Source organism: Crocodylus porosus, unplaced genomic scaffold (genome assembly GCF_001723895.1).
Source record: "Crocodylus porosus isolate Cpor-Errol unplaced genomic scaffold, CroPor_comp1, whole genome shotgun sequence".
In the NCBI taxonomy this organism is placed as follows: Eukaryota; Metazoa; Chordata; order Crocodylia; family Crocodylidae; genus Crocodylus; species Crocodylus porosus.
Genome location: NW_017728907.1, coordinates 57,330,150 through 57,348,640, shown reverse-complemented (window position 1 = coordinate 57,348,640; position 18,491 = coordinate 57,330,150). Strand labels below are relative to the sequence as shown.

General features: G+C 45.2%; 1 long non-coding RNA gene across 1 annotated transcript in view; it reads left to right on the top strand.

Moving 5' to 3' along the window:
- Positions 1-1,148: 1,148 nt before the first annotated feature.
- Positions 1,149-18,491, top strand: part of LOC109307642 — a 57,296-nt gene continuing 39,953 nt past the window's right edge. The window contains exon 1 of the long non-coding RNA XR_002100331.1: positions 1,149-1,348. This is a non-coding gene — a long non-coding RNA (uncharacterized LOC109307642). The remainder of the gene's footprint in view (positions 1,349-18,491) is intronic.

The window sequence follows — 18,491 nt, the reverse complement described above, 5'->3', positions numbered from 1 at the left end:
CATTTGGTTGAGTTCATCATTTATATCAAGGTACCGCGGCATTAACATCTCCACCATGGAATAATTGTTGTTCTAGGCAAATGCCATGGCCTTGTAAATTATAGAAAGACTACTCTCCCTCACTTCTTCACCTTCTTATGTCCACAGCCAGCATTTCATTGACCTTCTGATCTCTTCATCTATAAACACGCTGCACCAGTCAAGCTGAATGACTTTTGATTCACAAGTTCATTGTTCTGGATGCAGGACATATATCACATCCTTGTGCTGAATGGACTCAGTTTTTGTCTTAGCTGATCCCACTCATACTGTGGATTAACTTTTTTCCTTGCCATAAAATATACATTATTGATGGCTCAAGGTCCTTGTCACAATGATAGTACATGACCTTTGAATTCAGTCAAGTGGCTAGATGAGTAAATACAATTATTTAATGTGTAATTAATTAGGGGAGAATTTTTTTGTTCTGTTAAAAACAGATGGTGTCTTTTAAAATCAGATTCAAAGTGAGCACTTGTTCTGAGAAACTCAGGTCAGCCAGGGAAGGTACGCTTGCTTTTCAAAGAGACAAATCGGAGATACACCTAAGAACACATAGAGACTAGGTGAAAGACAAGGTAAGAGCGAAGCAGAGGCATCAGCTGTCTCCAAGGCAGTCACCCTGTGGAAAGTAGTAGATCGACACAGCAGGTAGTGAGCAGCCTGTTTCAGAGCTTGGAAGTGACTGGTGTGTAGGCAGGCATGAAAAAAAAGCTCCTGCATTACTTTTATTGTCAGTCTGCCTGTCAAACTGCCTTTTGAATAGGGAGAGCAGGTTGGTAAATAAACCAGCACTCACTTCTGCATGTGTGATCACTTCTTTGGGAGTTTTATTCTTAATGCAAGCGCTGAACTTTAAGTACACAGAGTTATGGAGTATATGTAGAAGTGTAGATGGCTGCCTCTGGGCAAAAAATAAAAGAAATGGTGTTTTACACAGCTAGCATGCTATCTCCCTCCCATATTGACTAGCAGCATTGCTAGCTAACCATGACACACCTATTGTGTTCACTTAATTTTCTGATTAGCACAAGCCCACCCATCTGAAGCTGTTAGCAGGTATGGGGTTCCTTTCACTGCTCAAGCCTAGTCCCCCCCAGCTTGTTGGCATTCAGCAGCTGGGTTGCTTGAAACAAGGTGGAGTATAACAGGTGGCATCAGAGAGCTAGTTAAATGCTGAGTGTGCCCTTTCTGGTTACTCTCAAGTTGAGAGAAAAAGCACCCAGAAATAGTACAAAATCTTTTTGCCTTTATTAATCGTTAGAGGCACTGAAAGTCTATCCTTAGTGTTCCTTCTGACCAGGATGAGGTGAGTTAAGGCAGCAACAGAGTAAGAAATGTTCATGTTGATATGGTTTCTGATGGGAACTGCTTGGGTTTATGGAGGGAAGAAGGTCTGCTAATGTTGTGTGGTCAGATGCTTAGCTGGCCTGTGTGGCATTGCTTTTAAACTGTGAGGTTGCTGAGAAGCACTTCCTCATTAGGTTGTGCGCAACTCCTGAATTACAGTGTCCAAGGGAAGGTTAGGGCAAAACCCACAAATGTTTGTATTATTGCATTGCTTTGTCTATATAGCAAATATTTTTTCTAAGATGCTATAAAACTGTTGGCAGAGTATTAATGGTTCCAAATACTAACTTGTCTTAAGTGGAGATTAAGCTATTATGACACTAGGTTTTTTGGGCTCCTGTGCTCTTAATTTGGTAGATGGCGAATGCATCCTTGCAAATACTTTGCCTCTCAAGCTGAGCTGCAAAGCACAGGAAACGTGCGGTTCCTTTTTGCATTTCTTGTTTATGATGGATAAATGGCAACTCGGAGGTTTTATTTTAAAAAAGGGTTTATCTTTTTTCTGCTTGTCTTGGAACTGTAGAAATCACAAGCTTCTCTGTTTTGTTTTGCTGGATGAGTGTATTAGCAGGGTTATGATAGATTGAAGTCAGAGTAGGGAAGAGGTGAGGGGCACGCTTCAGTCAGCTGTTCAGAAGTTGCTTTTACTTAACCTGTTTATCTACCTCTGAATTTCTATGGCATCCGTTACTATAGTTCCTGAATACATCATTACCCTCCCTAACTGAAACTCCTCACAGGAAAAAGGGAGATATTATAGAGCCGGTTTGCAGAAGTGCCCGAGCATTTTGATCTCCAGGTGTAGATGTTCAGCACCTCAAAATATGCTGCTTGTTCAAGGTCACACAGTGAGGTTGTGGCTTAGCCACCACTTTAAGTCTGCTATGTCACCTGAGTCCCAGTCCAGCACCTCCAAACACACCTTCCCTGGGAAGCCATTGCCATAGAAAGCTTTCTTTTGAAAAGATGCAGCTTCTTGCTAGAATGTTTTTACCCTAGGTCTGTAGCAGATCCACCAGTCAAGTCAGAAACAAGACCACGGATGAAGCACCTCTTCTCTCCTACATCTGGAAAAATGCTAAGAGCCTGTCTCCCTGCAATGTCTCTCTTGCATAGGATCCTGAGCAAAATATTTTTCCCCACTTTTGCATTTCAGCCACGGCAGCTGTTCTGCCAGCAGACTTTTCTGCTATTGTTTTAAGAGATGTGAACACCATTTAAAAAAAAAAAAAAAAATCACCAGGTTAAAATGGACCATAAATATATTCTAGAGTTTGTATGCAGGGAATGGGCTACCCACTGTACATGGGCTCAGCTGGGAGCCTTTGTCACAGGTACTGGTTTTATATGTGGTTACTCAGCATGGTGTGGAATTTGAATTCTTCTCTTAACACAGCAGTGGACAATCTCGCTCTCATTTTTACTTCAGGCTGTTTTTCACAGGCGGAATGGCACTGCTGGAAACTAATCAACGTAATGTTTTACACTTCACAGAGGTCTATTAGTAATCATTGCTACAATCTCTAGCACCAAATAGGGACCGTGTATTCCTAAACTCCATCCTACGTTGGATTGCATTTTTTAGCCATAGGAAAACATAATTATCTCGGCCTGTCTGTGCAATGTCCATTTTGTCGTTTGTTTGTTCTTTCCCGGATGCTGTTGCTGGCAGTCGGACGTGAAAATGCCGTGGTGGGTATTAAAAAGTACCAGTGGCAGTAGTAAAATACAAGTCGCTAACTCCAATATGGCTCCTGTTATCCTAGCTTCTGAGCTCTGAAAAGTCTTTTCACAGTACCCTGGTGTAGTAAGAAAGTACAAATATCCTGGGTTTTTTTCCTGCAAGGCACCGAGATGTTTTAGGCTCTGTTTTCACAGCTACAAAGGGTTTTTACTCCAGAATAACTGATGCGTGCTAACTAATTTGCTGTAAAATCCTAGTGGAGAAAAGGCACTGTAATTGCACTGTGAGGTCAGTCGTGGCAGGGGGTATAATACAGAGCTTGCCTAGCTACCTACTGGAAAAAACTTGTTTCTATAGAAATTTGTAGGAGAATAACTATTATGCATTAGTACTCCTGCAGAAGCAATGAAAATACAGCCGCAGTGATTTTTTTTTTTTTTTCCTGAGCTCCTAGAGGAAGTGGGAGGAAGAATTTTAAATCTAGTTGCCCTAAATCCTAAACTAGTGTGCTACTAGTCACTGGTCTATCCTTTCCACTCTCTTTTTTTTTTTTTTTTTAAAAAGGGGTCTATTTACAGTCCTTATACTTACTAAAGGCCTATGGTAAGCACCACCCCTGCTTGGACAAAATATCAAGGGTTAAAAGTGTGTGGTTTTTGTGAGACAGAGTAAGCACATTTGGGATGGGAGATGAAATTCTTTGTTGAACAGAAGAAGATATCAGGTGATGCCCTCCATCCAGGGTATGACGATGTTAAGATGTGCCAATTTCCCCCCCCCCCCGACTTGCCCCATAGCTTTCACTGGGCTGCTTGTCCTGCATGCCACGGGTGTGTACAGATGTTCAGAGAGGTGGGCCAAGGCTGAAGTTGGTTCCTTTTTCAAAGCTAATCTTTAAACAACTAAAGGGTATTAGCAATTAATTGGATGTGCTAAAGAGTTGCAACTTCATCAGAAATATATTTATTCATAAAAATGTAAAATAATATCGTGTATCAATACATAGCCCTGAATGAGGAGCAGTGATTAGGTTGGGATTATGGGTCAAAATTCTCTTCAAGTCTCCCAGTGGCAGAGATGTGTGGTTTGGGGTGACTCTCCTCAAGAAGTTTGGGCAGGGCAGTGCCTAACCAAAACTTGGTTTTTGGTGCTAACTAATAGCCCTGCAGGCCTGTATGTTGCTATGAATAAGGAGCTAAATTTGGGATGGGATTATCAGGCAAAACCCTCTATGGGTCACCCCAAACCTGCCCCGCTGCCTCATCTCTGCTATGAGGAGACTCTCCTGAAGAAATCTTGGCAGGGTGTTGCCCAGCCTAAAGCTCAGTTTTGTGCGCCAGCCTGCCAACTCGTGGCCCCTCAGGCCTGCGTGCTATTTACATAGCACTGAATAAGGAGCAGAGTTTGGGCTGGGATTATGAAGCAAAATCCTTTACCCCAAAAAACATGTCTCCACTACCTGTGGACTCTCCCAAAAAAGACTGGGTAGGCTCCTGCCCAATCTGAAGCCTGGCATTTGCATGCCTGCCTGCCAACTCATGCCCCCACAGACCTGCATGCTAAATGCATTGCTATGAAAAAATTAGTTGATTTATTTTATTTTATTTTTTGGGGGGGGGCTGGGATTATGGATGGAAAAGTCTTTTTGGATCACCTGAAATGACACATCACCACCCTGGTCTGATCTGAAGTTTGGCTTTCATACACCAGCCTGCCATCTGACACCCCTCCACCCAAGCCCATGCTCTGTGCATAGTCCCAAAAAGGAGCTGAGTTTGGCCCTGGATTATCAGGCAAAATCCTTTTCCGATCACCCCAAACTGCACGAATCCACCCCCAGAGGTCTCTTGAAGAATTCAAGGCAGGGCAGCGTTTGACTCAAAGCTCAGTTTTCATGTACTAGCCCAGCTACTATGCAGTGCTGCCTGCTCCCAATAAGAAGCTAAATTTGGGTCACCCCAAAACGCACATCCCCCTGACTGGGAGAGTCTTCTGAAGAAGTCTGGAAGGCCCCTGGCTGACTCGAAGCTCCCTTCCTGTGTTCCAGCCCCAAAGGTTCTGCTGAATTTGGGCTGGGATTATGCAGCATTGCCTCTTGAAGTCTGGGTTGGTTCCCTGCCCAACCCAGAACTTGGTTTTTGAGTAGCAGCTACCCACTGTGTGCTAAGTATATTGCCCTGTATAAGGATCTGGGTATTTTGGATGGGATTATAAAGCAAAATCCTTTTCAGATCAGACTGCTCCAAACCATGTATCTGTGTCACCAGGAGACCCCCCCCCACAAAGATGTCTGGGCAGATCCCTCTCTGATCTGAAGCATGGTTTTCATAAACCAGCCTACCAACTCCTGGCCCTACAGGCCTGTGTGACAAATACATTGCCACAAATAAGGAGCTGAGTTTGAACTTTGAGTCACCCCAAACCACATGTCTCCACCATCAGGGGACTCTCCTGGAGAAGTCTGGGTGGAGTTTTTGCTAAAAACCCACAGCGCAGTTTTTGTGTGCCATGCTACCAACTAACCCCTCTCCCCCCAGGCCTGTGTGCTAGCTACATAGCTCAGAATAAGGAACTGAGTTTAGGCCCAAATTTTTGGCCAAAATGCTGTTTGATTCACCCCAAAATTCATGTCTTTGCCACCAATGGACTGATGTGGAGAAATCTGGGCAGACCCCTGACTGACCCAAAGTTTGGGTTTCAAGTGCTAGGCTGCCTACTAAAACTATTCCCTAAACCTGTGTGCTAAACGTTGCCCCAAATAAAGAGCTGCGTTTGGGCTGGAATTATAAAGAAAACTCCCTTCTGGGTCACCCCAGACCACGCCATCACTTGTACTGGGGGACTTTCCTGAAGAAATCTGAGCACAGCGATGCCTGACCCAAAGTTTGGCTTTTGAATACCAGCCTGCCAACCAACAGCCCCCGAGATCTGTGTGCTAAACATTGCAGTGATCACGGAGCTGCCTTTGGGCTGGGATTATATGGCAAAATCCACCAAACACATCTCTGACATCAGAGCACTCTCCCTAAAAAGCCTGGGGAGTCCTGCCCAACCCGAAGCTCAGTTTTTGAGAGATAACCTGACAACTGACCACCCCTTGGGCCTGTGTAACAAATACATTACCCCAAATAAGGAGCTGGGTTTCGGATGGGATCACCAGGAGGCAATCCTTTTTGGCTTGCTCCAGAACGCATGTCATCACCTGCAGCAGATCCTTGTGAAGAAGACTGGGCACAGTATTTCTTGACCCAAAGCTTGCTTTTCATGTGCCAGCCTGCCAAGTGACAGCCCCCAGACCTGTGTGCTATTTACATTGCTGCAAAGATGGAGCTGCTCTTAGGATGGGATTGTGGGGCAAAACCCACTTTGGATCCCCCCAAAACATGTCTCCACCACCAACAGAGTCTCCTGAAGAAGACGGGGCCAGTCCCTGCTTGACCTGAAGCTTGGTGTTTGAGTTCCAGCCTGCCGGTTGACACCTGCCTTTGCTGGTGGGCTAGGTCCTAAGCGGCAGTAAGAATATAGGGCTTTTACACCACCTTGAGCCCCCACCCAGAAACTTGGTCAAGTAAGTTTGAACAGGATATTTTAATGTAAGCAAACCTGAACAAACCCTAGGCAAATTGTTAACTATTAACCTTTAACTCAAAACTAATCACAGTCACTGTCACAGCGGACCACCCTAGGGAGCTACCACGCAGCCCAGTCACTTAGGAAGAGAGTCTCACCCAGGGCTGCCATTCGGGGGCTCTGCTACCTGTACCATTTTAGTAATAAGTGCTGGGTAGGGAGACCCATCTTGGAGGCCCTGTTGCTCCCCACTGCCCTTCTCCTAGGGCTCTACCACCTATGCCAGGAAAAGTAGCAAGGGCTGGATAGGGAAGCCGGCACAGATGTTGGTGTCGGGTGTTATTCTGATGCTGGGAAGCGGTGCTAGAGACCACCTCCAGGGGTCTCAGTCACTCTGCTGGGGGGCTCCATCATGCCCCCACATGGCCGGGGGTCTCCATCGCTCCACTGTGGGTCTCTGCTGCTCTTCCAGGCTGCCTCACTATGAGCAGGGAACCTCCTTGAATGACTTGGGACATCATTGCAGTATTGACTTGGTTGTGTCACGAAACACGTTAAAAATTACAGCATGGCTTTTTGTCTTTGGTTTTTCTTATTGAACATGCAACAGTGTTCTCGGACAGAAATATAGGTCAATATGAGGATTTCTGGATGAGCACCTACCATGTCTTTTCACTATGAACGTGTGAAGTTATTTGTTTAGAATTTTTTTTGTGTATACTTCCTTATTTAATTGTTCTTTATTAGGGTGAAATAAAGCACGTTTATTTAAATTGCTTTCTGACAGGAAATATTGCATTAAAAATTTCTTTTCCTTTTTTTTCTCATGGAAACGTATGGTTTGTGTATAAACCCACACTGATTTTTTTCCCAAATGTAATTCATTACCATGTTTCCTTAGATCCAAGTTGAGTCTTTTTTTCCCCTCATTCAACATGAGGAAAACATGTCTCCTCTTGGATCTGAGTACCAGCACTCTGTCTTCAGCTAGATCCAGAATCAGGTAGTCGTACAGGTCAGGGGTCAGGTGGAAGATGGAGCAGCAGCTTGCATGCCCCTCTGACTCCCCCACCACTGCAGCCTGCTTTCCCCCAATACCCCCAGCCTCCCTCTCTAGTCCCTCCCCATCCTGACTTGCCTTAAATCAGGAGGCTATTTTTTAACATGATCTAACTCCCCCCTACCCTTGCCAAATGTCTGTATGGAGCCCATGGGTGCATCCCCATAAGCAAGAATGCATATCTTCCAGGGACACTTAGCACTGCTAGTTGTCCCCAGGGCAGCAATCGCTAGCTACATGCATGCTCTGGCATGCAGCAAGTTGCTCGGATGGGGTAGGGGAGGCTGGGGCCGGCACCTGGACTGGCCCCAGCCATCTTACCTGGGGTCCGGGAGGCCTCCTAGGGCTCTAGTGGTGGCAAACTGGGCTCATGGAGCCGGGCTGCAGTGTGGCTCTGGCAGGCTAGGCTCTGGTTTCAGGCAGCTCGTGCTGTCACCATGTGTGCCCCTGCTCTCTTCCGGCACAGGGTTTTGACATCAGGAGCTCATTGCTGCAAATTAGCAGCACAGCAAATGCCTCATGTGATGCCACAAACCACATGTGCACGCTCATCCGGATACACCCCATGCATCCTTGGAGCACAAGCAGGACAGGTCACATTAGTAATCACATTTACCTGTCCCCAGTCAGGTAGGGGCCTGTGGCTGCAGGGTTAGCAGCATTGTCTGAGGAGGCCCATTATATATATATATATATATATACACTACTAAATGTAAAGACCAGGGTTTGTTTCCTGCTACAAACAGCTTCTTCCACATGGAGAAAGGGATATTTAATCTGTGTTTTCGCTTGTGTTGAACTTTGAATTAAATAACATTGACAGGCAGATGGGCAACATTAAGGGGCTTCCAAGTAAGATTGCTGAAAAATAAGAGGACTTTGTTCCATTGCTATATTTTAGTGAAAAGGAAAAAAAAAGAATTCATAGGTTGGAAGGGGTTTTTTTCTTTTTTTTCCCCCTGGCGCTTCTCTCTGCAGTAATGAGCAGGAATCTCTGAAGAGGGTTTGAAGCCTAGACGCTTTGCTGACAGGGTCATTAAAGTGTCACTAACTACTGCTTTGCCAAAAAAAAAAAAACCAAAGTCAGTAATTGCCCAATATGGACACGATTCTAAAAAAAAGAAAAAAAAAAATTACTGATGAGATTTTTTGCAAGCTGGCTTGAAGATCCATTGCATATTGTCTACTGCCATCCATGGCAGTTGTACCTCTAACCCTCCTACGCAGGTCTGCAAATCCTAGTCAGGAGTGCTTTGAGGAATGAAAACAACCCGCAGTCTCCCTCTTTTAATCTGTCTGCAGCACTTCAAAGTACTGTTCTGGTACAAGTGCAGAAGCTTTGGGAACATGGGGTAGAGAGATGGAGCGTGGGGTGGATGGGGGAAGGAAGAGGGGATGGGGATTGGGGAAAAAAGGGTGAAGGTAACTTTAGCGGGGCTAAACCTCTCATTGCTCCATTGATCTTCTTGGCAGCTGTGTTGTGACGCGGGTCAGCAGTCTGGCCTTGGCAGCCCTCTCTGAATGGGCAGATAGATGTGTTGGTCATGGAGGACTCCTTTCTCTTATGCTGCTAAGTATCACTAAAGAAATGGGAGGACTGGTGCCTTCCCTTGAAGGAGAGCAGGTCTCGGTTTCCATCCCCTGCTTTGGGTATGAAGGGGCTGCAGGGAGCTTCCTCTCAGATGTTCCAGCCTTGACTCCAAGCAAGCCTCTAAACTTACCCGCAAGCTTTGCATTAAAAAAAAAAAAATTAGGAGATGTTCATATTTAATAACAGTGCATCTTGATTCTTATGAAGGCAGAAGGTTGCTGCAAAACCGAGGGTGACTGACATTTAAAAATGCCAAAGATCTTATTAATTCTTCAGTGCAAGGAATATTGCGAGAGGCCTCGTGTGTGGATTGCCCCTTGGAAGGCCAGAAGCCTAAAACAGCTGGATGCTCGCAGAACCAAGCCTTGTGCACAGTGCGGGGTAGGGACTTGTCAGTCTCTCATTTTAAAATCATGTATTTGCCACTTCCTCAAAAGGCAAATACTAATGTGCTTGTGAAGGTTAAGGGACTGGTGTCACTGGGACTTGCAGATTTGCCTCCTCCCACTAGTCAAGATGCGGCAATCTAGCTCTTTCCTGCCGTCTGTCCCATTACTGACACCTCTCTTGATTTGAGTAGAGCTCCTTCTGCAGGCATTAAAGGTTGTTCAGCCTCCTTGCTAGCTCAGCGCTGTGCCACTGTTGTTCATCCGACACAGAACGTACTAAGGCATACTTCCACCAAAATGCATTGCACGTATTCCGGGATTGCAAGCTCAATGTCTGCTGAAGTCCGCAGAGTTTAAGGGCTTTCCCTTTCCTCCCCCCGAAGGATTGAAGGGCCAAGCACATTAACACATCTGTTTCCCCTTCTCACTTCCCATTTGCTTGTCTGTGATAACTGGTGCTTGATAAAAAGCCATAACACTTGTCTGAAGAGATTGGCTTCAGCTAAGTGTCTGCCAGAAAAATAAATGTAATCCTGGTCGGTTATGTGTTGAGTCAGGACTGTGTCCTCGGTGCCCTGCACAACACTGGGTAGGTCCAGGTTCTTGTCTGCAAGAGTTTATACCCCAGGGGCTAAGGTTTGCTTTTGGATGTGAATGTCCTGCTCCTGTTGACTTTCTTGTGAGCTGCGTGGGCAGAGCGTGGTGCCAGGGCGGGTGGCTAATCCAGTTCCAGATGGATGTTGTGTCCCCTGCTAATGGCATTCACGATGACACCTTTCTGCTGCTGGTGGTGCTGGCAAAGTTACCAGTTCATCTTAAGCATCTGAGCTTTGGGCTGTACTTGGTGGTTCAACCCCTGTAGATTTTTTCCACGTCAGTGAGAGGTGATGGGCGCATTGCATATATTTATGGCATTAGAAAACACAGTAGCAGGTTTATCACGAAGTCTTTGTTTTTGTGTTGGAAAAACGTAGCATATACCATCCTGTTGGAAATAAGGCTATGCACACCCACACAACGAAACTAATGTGACTAGTGGTGAATCTCCTGTGGTGGCTGTTATCTTCTTCCCCAGGTCGTGAACCACTCTCTGATTCTACCAGCACTGGATGCAAGGATATGTTGGTTTTCAAGCAGGGCATTATTGGAGCAGGGTTGGCAGTGTGAGGGGATGCTTTGATATGGCTTTTATGGTTTGTGTTAACTATTGTGCTTTATTATGATTTTCAAAGAAGAAAGCAGAAGTCTTCTGCTTCTGCTGCTCACCAGAAGCCGGTCGTACTGAAAAAGGGAATGGGTGAGATCATTACTGTGCAAGAGACTGCAGGTGGATTAATTTGGGTGATAGCAAGCCAACTGCAAAGAACCTGTTTAAAGACCCAGTGAATATATAGGCCACATATGGTGTATTGAGACCTCTGATGGCCTCCTTTATGAAGGGTTGAAGAGATTCAGGGCAGAGGGTCAGCGCAAAGCCTGTGCATCACTTGGGGTTTGCTTTGACTGCTTGTGTTCCTGGATTTTAGCTTATATTAGTCTCTGCAGGGGGATAATTTCTCTTTTGGCTTAATTTTGGCCCTAGTCCCTTAGAATGAATCCCATTTCATTTTAAACCAATGTAGGGGAATGATATCATTCTTTCTAGTAATGCCAACTGTGACAAGCTTCATTCTGTGGAAAAAATAAAAGCAGTCTACAAAAGTAAATTCTCGATGCACGGAAAAGCATCTTGAAAACGGTCCTGAATTCACCTCTTTAAATTGTTGGTAGTGGTTTCTAGGAGTCACTCATCACCCTTTAATAATGATTCCCCATCTCTTACTGAGATCTACCGGTTCTCTCGCAGATATTAATTTATAACATTTAACAATTACAGTGTGCGCAACACGCTGTATATGAACTGAATGGTTCACTGAACTAAGCACATGCAGATGAGATTGGACCAAAAAGATATAGTGAAAAGACTGAACTCTAATAAAATAAGGGTATCACAGGTCAAGTGTTGCTTGTATGCTGACACTGCAGTAAATATATTGGTGTAAGTTAGCCAGACACAATAGACTTTTCTTCTTGGGCAGATATCAGAAAACATGCACTCAGTGAACCAGAAAACTGCAAAATTGTTTAATAAAATTAATGCTAAACTATGAATAGCAAAAATGCCAGACTTATTTTGCATCTAGTTTTTCACACCAGCAAATATCAATTTATCATTAAATTCTGTTGTCATCATAGGAGCACTTGCTGGGTTGGACTGAATATAGTTTTATATCAGTACATGTTTTGTTAATAAATGTCAAATTAGCATAAAGGAATCAGCCCATTTTAAAACCAGGTTTAAAAACACAATTGCATGAAAATTATGCTTGGATATCTTTTTCAAGTGTATATCATATCTTTCACTGAGTATTTGAATCGCCACCCATAAATATATTGGTGCGATCTGGCAGGCCCTAGCTCATGCAGGTGTTCCCTTGGACTCCATTTGAGCTACTTGTGTACGTGGGGATTTTTTTTTGCATAATAAGAATTACCCATGGGAATAAGCTCCATAATATTCACCAACCATTAAGTTAGAGGTCTACTTCTATGTCCACAGAGGATATGAATCACTTGCAGGTTTTGGCTTGAGCTCCAGCTGTTAAGATGTATGCTTTCAGCTTTGAAGATCCCTAGATGTTGGTCCAAACAGTGGCCATTGCAAAGCACATGTGACTTTGGGATTTGAGTTGTTGCTGTCCTCATAATGCCTGGGGTGAGCTGCTTCTGTCCAAAGGGTGGGTGCAACCCTCCCAAGCAGTATGCATGACTTGTCTCCTCTAGGACCACTACAGGGGGGAGGTGAATCAGTCCCAACTCTGGTCATTTGGCTCAGGCTGTGGAGAGTCCCGTTTTCAGTTTTAGAGGATCCTTATTCATTGCTGGAGAAAATGAAACTTCAGAACTTCCAAGATTCATCTAGACTTTAAATTATAGTTATAATAGGAATTTTTCTCACAAATCAGTGCTGTTTATTGTCCTGAATCACCCCTGATGTTTTCTCTTGTCCTCTAGTTCTCCTAAAACTGTGGCATCTTGGACTCTGTGGAAGGTGGGGTACCCTGCTACTTTGGCTAGTAGAACTAATTATCAGTCAGACTTTAACTAGCGTCAATCCTTGTCAATATTAGTGGTGTATCCAATGGCATATCCTATCTGAGTCTGAGTGGGTTCCTGCTGTTAAGCATTGGATGACACACAATCTGCCTGGCTTCTCTTTCGGTCCTTGGGGTACAGAGTGGTGGATGGATACTTTTGCATTTTATGTTGCTGAGAATTGTTAAGTACTGCGATGGCGGCCTTTTGAAAATCAGTTGTTGGTCACTTGACTTATAGTAGTAACTAGGGTCAGGAGGGACCTGATCAGATCATCTAGCCTGACTCCCTGCCACAGGCAGGAATGAATGCTGGGTTCACAGACCCCAGACAGGTGATCATCCAACCTCCTCTTGAATTTGCCCAAGGTAGGGGCGAGGACCACTTCCCTGGGAAGTTGGTTCCAGATTCTGGCCACCCTAACTGTAAAATATTGCCTCCTGATCTCTAATCTAAACCTATTCTCCATCAGCTTATTACCATTGTTCCTCATCACCCCAGGTGGTGCTGGGGAGAATAGGGCTCTTCCTATCTGTTAATTATCTCCCCTGATGAGTTTGTAGGCCGCTACCAGGTCCCCCCTCAGCCTCCTCTTGCCAAGGCTGAACAGGTTCAGGTCCCTCAGTGCCCTCTCACCAAGCGGGTGGCTCTCCTCTGAACCCTCTCCAGGCTGGCCACATCCTTTTCAAAGTGTGGCACCAGTACTGGATGCAGAACTCCAACCAGTGTTGCATAGAGGGGAAGTATCACCTCTCTGGACTGGCATGAGATGTATCTTTGAATGCATGAAAAGGTATGGCTGGCCTTGCTGGCTGTGGTCTGGCATTGGCAGCTCATGTTCATCTGGGAGTCAATAATGACTCCAAGATCCCTTTCTGCCTCTGTGCTCTCAAGAGGGGCACTCCCCAGCCTGTGTGTATGCTGTGGATTCCTTCTCCCCGGGTGCAGCACCTTGCATTTGTCTACGTTGAATCCCATCCTATTCTCATCTGCCCACTTTTGTAGTCTGTCGAAATCTAGTTGCAGCCTCTCTCTCCCTTCAAGTGTGTCTACCTCGCCCCACATCTTAGTGTCATCAGCAAACTTGCACAATGTGCTTTCAACCCCCTCGTCCAAGTTGCTGATGAAGATGTTGAACAGTGCGGGCCCGAGGACCAAGCTCTGGGGGACCACACTGCTCACATCTCTCCAGGTTGAGTACAACCCATCCACCACTACTCTCTGGGTGCGCTCCATCAGCCAATTTTTTACCCATCCAACTGTGTAGGCATCAATGCCACAGTCACCTAATTTATTGATGAGAATGGGGTGAGAGACGGTGTCAAAGGCCTTCTTAAAGTCTAGAAAGACTATGTCCACAGCGACACCATCATCCAAAGATTTAGTTACTTGGACATAAGGCAATCAGGTTGGTCAGGCAGGACCTGCCTTTGATGAACCCATGCTGATGCCCCTGAGTGTGATCTCCCCTGCCGGCCCCCCACAGATGTGCTCCTTGATGATTCCCTCCAAGACTTTCCTGAGCACCAAGGTGAGGCTTACAGGTCTATAGTTACTTGGGTCCTCCTTTCTCATTTTCTTAAAAATTGGGACCACATTAGCCAGTTTCCAATCCTTTGGCACGTGGCCAGATGACCATGAATGCTCATACAGCTGGGCCAAGGGCTCCGCAATGACCCCTGCCAGCTCCCTCAACACCCTTGAGTGGAGGGCAACTGGACCTGCAGATTTAAAAATGTCTAGCCCTTCCAGAAGATACCTAACTATGTCTGCACTGTCTGAAGACCTGATGGAGCTATCTCTGTGATTTGTCCCTACCTCTGGTAGGAGAGATGTCCTGGTCCCTGTTCAAGAAAACAGAGGCAAAGAAATTGTTAAAAATATTGGCTTTTTCATCTGGCGTAGCCACAAGATTACCATTTGAATCTTGCAGGGGCCTTACATTTCCTGGTAGTGCCTTGTTGCTCCCAATGTACTTGAAAAAGGACTTTTTGTTGTCCTTAATCCTGGCCACCAGCCTGAGCTTCATCTCTGCCTTGGCCTTCCTAATAGCCCTCCTACACTCCTGGGTCGAGGAGGAGTACTCCTCCTTGGTGATAGCTCCTTCCTTCCACTGGTTGTATGCCCCCCTTTTAGTCCTTAGGCATTCCTGAATGCCATTGCTGAGCCAAGGGGGTTTCTGAGCACTCTTACCTCCCCTTGCTTCTCTCAGGGACTGTTACCCTTTGGGCCTGGAGGATTGTCCCCTTAGGGTACGACCATCCCTCATGGACTCCCATCTCCTCTACCTTCTGGGCCCTCAGTGCCTCCCCCACTAGTCTCTGAAGCTCATTGAAGTTGGCCCTTCTGAAGTCAAGAGCTTTAGTCTACCTGCGCTGGATAGTGAATTCCAGCAGGTGATGATCGCTATTGCCTAGGTGGTCAAGGACCTGCAATCCCCTTACCAGGTCATCCCCCGTGGCCAGGACCAGGTCTGGCAAGGCATTGCCCCTAGGGGGGCTGTGCACCTCCTAGATAAGGTGAAGGTGCTGTAATACAGCCAGGAACCTACGCGAGTGGTCAGACCTGGCTGCCTGCTCCTCCCAGCCAATGTCTGGGTAGTTTAGGTCACCCATGACAATAACTTCCCTTGACCTAACCGCCTCCATAAGCTGACCGGAGAAGTCCCCATCCAGCTTTTCCCCCTGGTTGGGTGGTCTGTAGTAGACACCCACTGTAAGGTCCCTTTTGCCATGCCCCCTTTGTAGTTTGACCTATAGTGTCTGCCCTGACCCTCCTCTACTCTGAAGCTAATCCTTGGTGATGTGAGGTGCTCTTTGACATAGGGCGCAACCCCCCCACCTTTCCTCTCTGTCCTGTCTCTTCTATATAGGGTGTATCCCCGAATACCTGCTGCCCAGTCATGGGTGGGGTCCCACCAGGTTTCTGTGAGCCCTACTAAGTCTGGGTTCTTACTTGCAATCAGGAGGCACAGTTCCTCCTTCCTGTTCCTGATACCATGAGCATTAGTGCAGAGGCACTTGAGGCCTCCTGAGGGTGCACATGCCTCCCCCCACTCACAGCACAGTTGTGGCCTCCTACTCTTGGGACATTGTTGCTTACCTGGGCATCCCTTTCTCTTGTCACCCTGCATGCTGGTGTGAAGCATCCTCTCCACTCGGAGCAGCTCCTTCCCCCAGCGAAAATAGTTTAAAGCCCGCTGAATGAGATCAGCCAACCTAGAAGAAAAAACTTGACTTGATTTGGGATATTTCACTTGGCTTTGAATCCAGGAGCATCCAGTATTAGTGCTTGTATTCTCTGCTATGGGCTCCATTATTACATGGGTGAGATCGTGGTTCTTCTGCAGACAATGGCAAAGCTCCTATATTTCACCCTATATTAATAGGATGGGAACAATGTAATTTCCCTCCCTTCCAAAGGATGGTGTGAATCTTTTTTCCAAGCAGTGTGAAGTCCTTCAGTGGAGGATGCTATAGAGGTACAAAAGTGCTGTTAGACCACACTTCTTGATTTTGATTTCCATCTGTCAGTTGTAGCATCAATAACTGGAAAGGGCGTAATGTTTGAAATTAAATCCTCTCGTAAACTGCATCATGTTGCAAGTTAAGGGAAAAGTTGATTGTTGTACTCTGCTTTTACTTGGTAGGTTTGGTCTGGAGGGGTAATTGAGTCTTTGTGCTCAATTTTATTTCAAGCAAGTTGCACATCATTCTATATAAAATGAACACAGTGTGCACCTGGTATAGGCGATGCAGTGATATTTAAAACATGACTGACTATTTGAGCGAAGTGAAGTTCTCTCCTAAATATAAGCTGTAAACCCTTATTCAACATTAAATCAAATCAATGTTAATTTGGGAACTAATTAGCATTTCAAGCTTTTTTCAGCAGTGTGGTGATTTTGTATATAATGCTATGTGATTGTACAGAAGCGCATAATTATGGAGCTGAATACATTGTCTCCTGCTGACATGTTGCAAAAGGAGATTCCTTTTAGCAAGGGATGCTCAGCATATCTGAATTAAAATACAAAACGCATGTCTGAATACCACACCCCTGACCCGTATCCGATTTAAATTGAAATTATGTCTGAGTCTGGGGGACTTATTCAATGGATGGGCTGCATATACACGATATGAATTTACTGGTTCCAGTTTCTACGTTATTTTATTGTTGAGACAGACTGCGAGAGATTTCTAGGTGAGAAAGTTGCTACAAGGAAAACCAAATAGTTTTAAGAGGTTATTTTAAGAGGTGATTTGTTGAACTGTCAACACTGGCTCATAACGGCTCTTGACTTAGCACAAAGTCCCATTTTGACAGAGGGCAGCAATGGATGTTTCAGCAGCGCCACTGTGCAAAACTGTAGAGTAACCTGTGAACCTGGACAGACGTATCCCAAATTCAGAAGTCTGCCTCCTGTGACATCTTCAAAGAGTCCCCAGTGGGTGCTCCCAAGCATGCCAGAGACTGAGGTGTGGAGAGTGGCTACAGATGGACAACTGGAGTGAATTGCTGGACATATGCCAGTACAGTAGTCGTGGCTCGGTGGGACATGCTTAGGGATGTTGTAGCTAAAATGTGGCTCTGCGATATCTACCAGTGATTTGCAACCATTTTAGACTCAATGCACCTTTGAAACTTGAAATCTCTGGCATTATCTCTTGAATCATGTGTGGGTGTTCACAGACCTAACTGCACTATACTTAACAAGCACATAAAACTTTCTGCTTTTAATCTGGCTAGCTTACAACCTGTCTTTATACCATGGTGATGAATGCACCATACATACGTAGAAAAACGTGCCCATTTACTTTGAACATGTTGGATAACAACACGATCCCACCATTCATGCACAAGAAGCAACTTATTGATATAGTCTCTGTCCTTCAGAAGGGAGCCAAAGTATATACCTAATTCTGATCGTAGTATTGTGTATCTATAAATATGTAGGACCACTTTATACTGGGGCAATTTTGAAGAAAAGAGAGATGGTGTTTTTTTCCATTCTTGGCTCACGGAAGTCTGCCAAGAATGGAAAAAAAACTGTTTCGTATTTATTGTTCAGGTGTTTGAAATATGATGGCATGTATCAGAGATCTGCTGGGCTTCTTCTGTTAGCTCCTCTTTTAATGGGGCTTGAATATGGTGGAGGGTTTTGCAAGGCTCACTGGGCATGGCTCTTTCTCTTGTCTATGGCACTGTAATCACACTTTACTCATAGTGTGGTTGTGCTGAGGTGATGTAGCTATGATGTTCCAGGAAATGTGCAAGAGGCAGAGATTTCTGCAGGTGGTATCTTTTATTGGACTAATGGCATGGCTTGGTGTGCTTGGGATGGTGGCTGGCTTCATGCATGTAAGCATGGTGATCTATGAAGGTTTTATTTTTGTATGTAGTGGTTTGTACAGTGCCTTTCCAGATGTGGATCCTGGCATCTAGGAAGCTCATGTCAGTATAGGAGCATTCCAGTTGGTCTAATAAAAGATATCGCCCACAGAAATCCTCAAATACTATTTTGCCTCTAAGCTGCTTCAGTGCAATTCTTTTCCACTCTGATAAATCATTAATGCAAATTGCTGGGTACATCCTACTCCTCCTCCTTGCTGTTTTCTGTGACTTAGTTTTAGGCTGTGAGGAAGGCACATTAGAAAATCTGATATGGCAAGA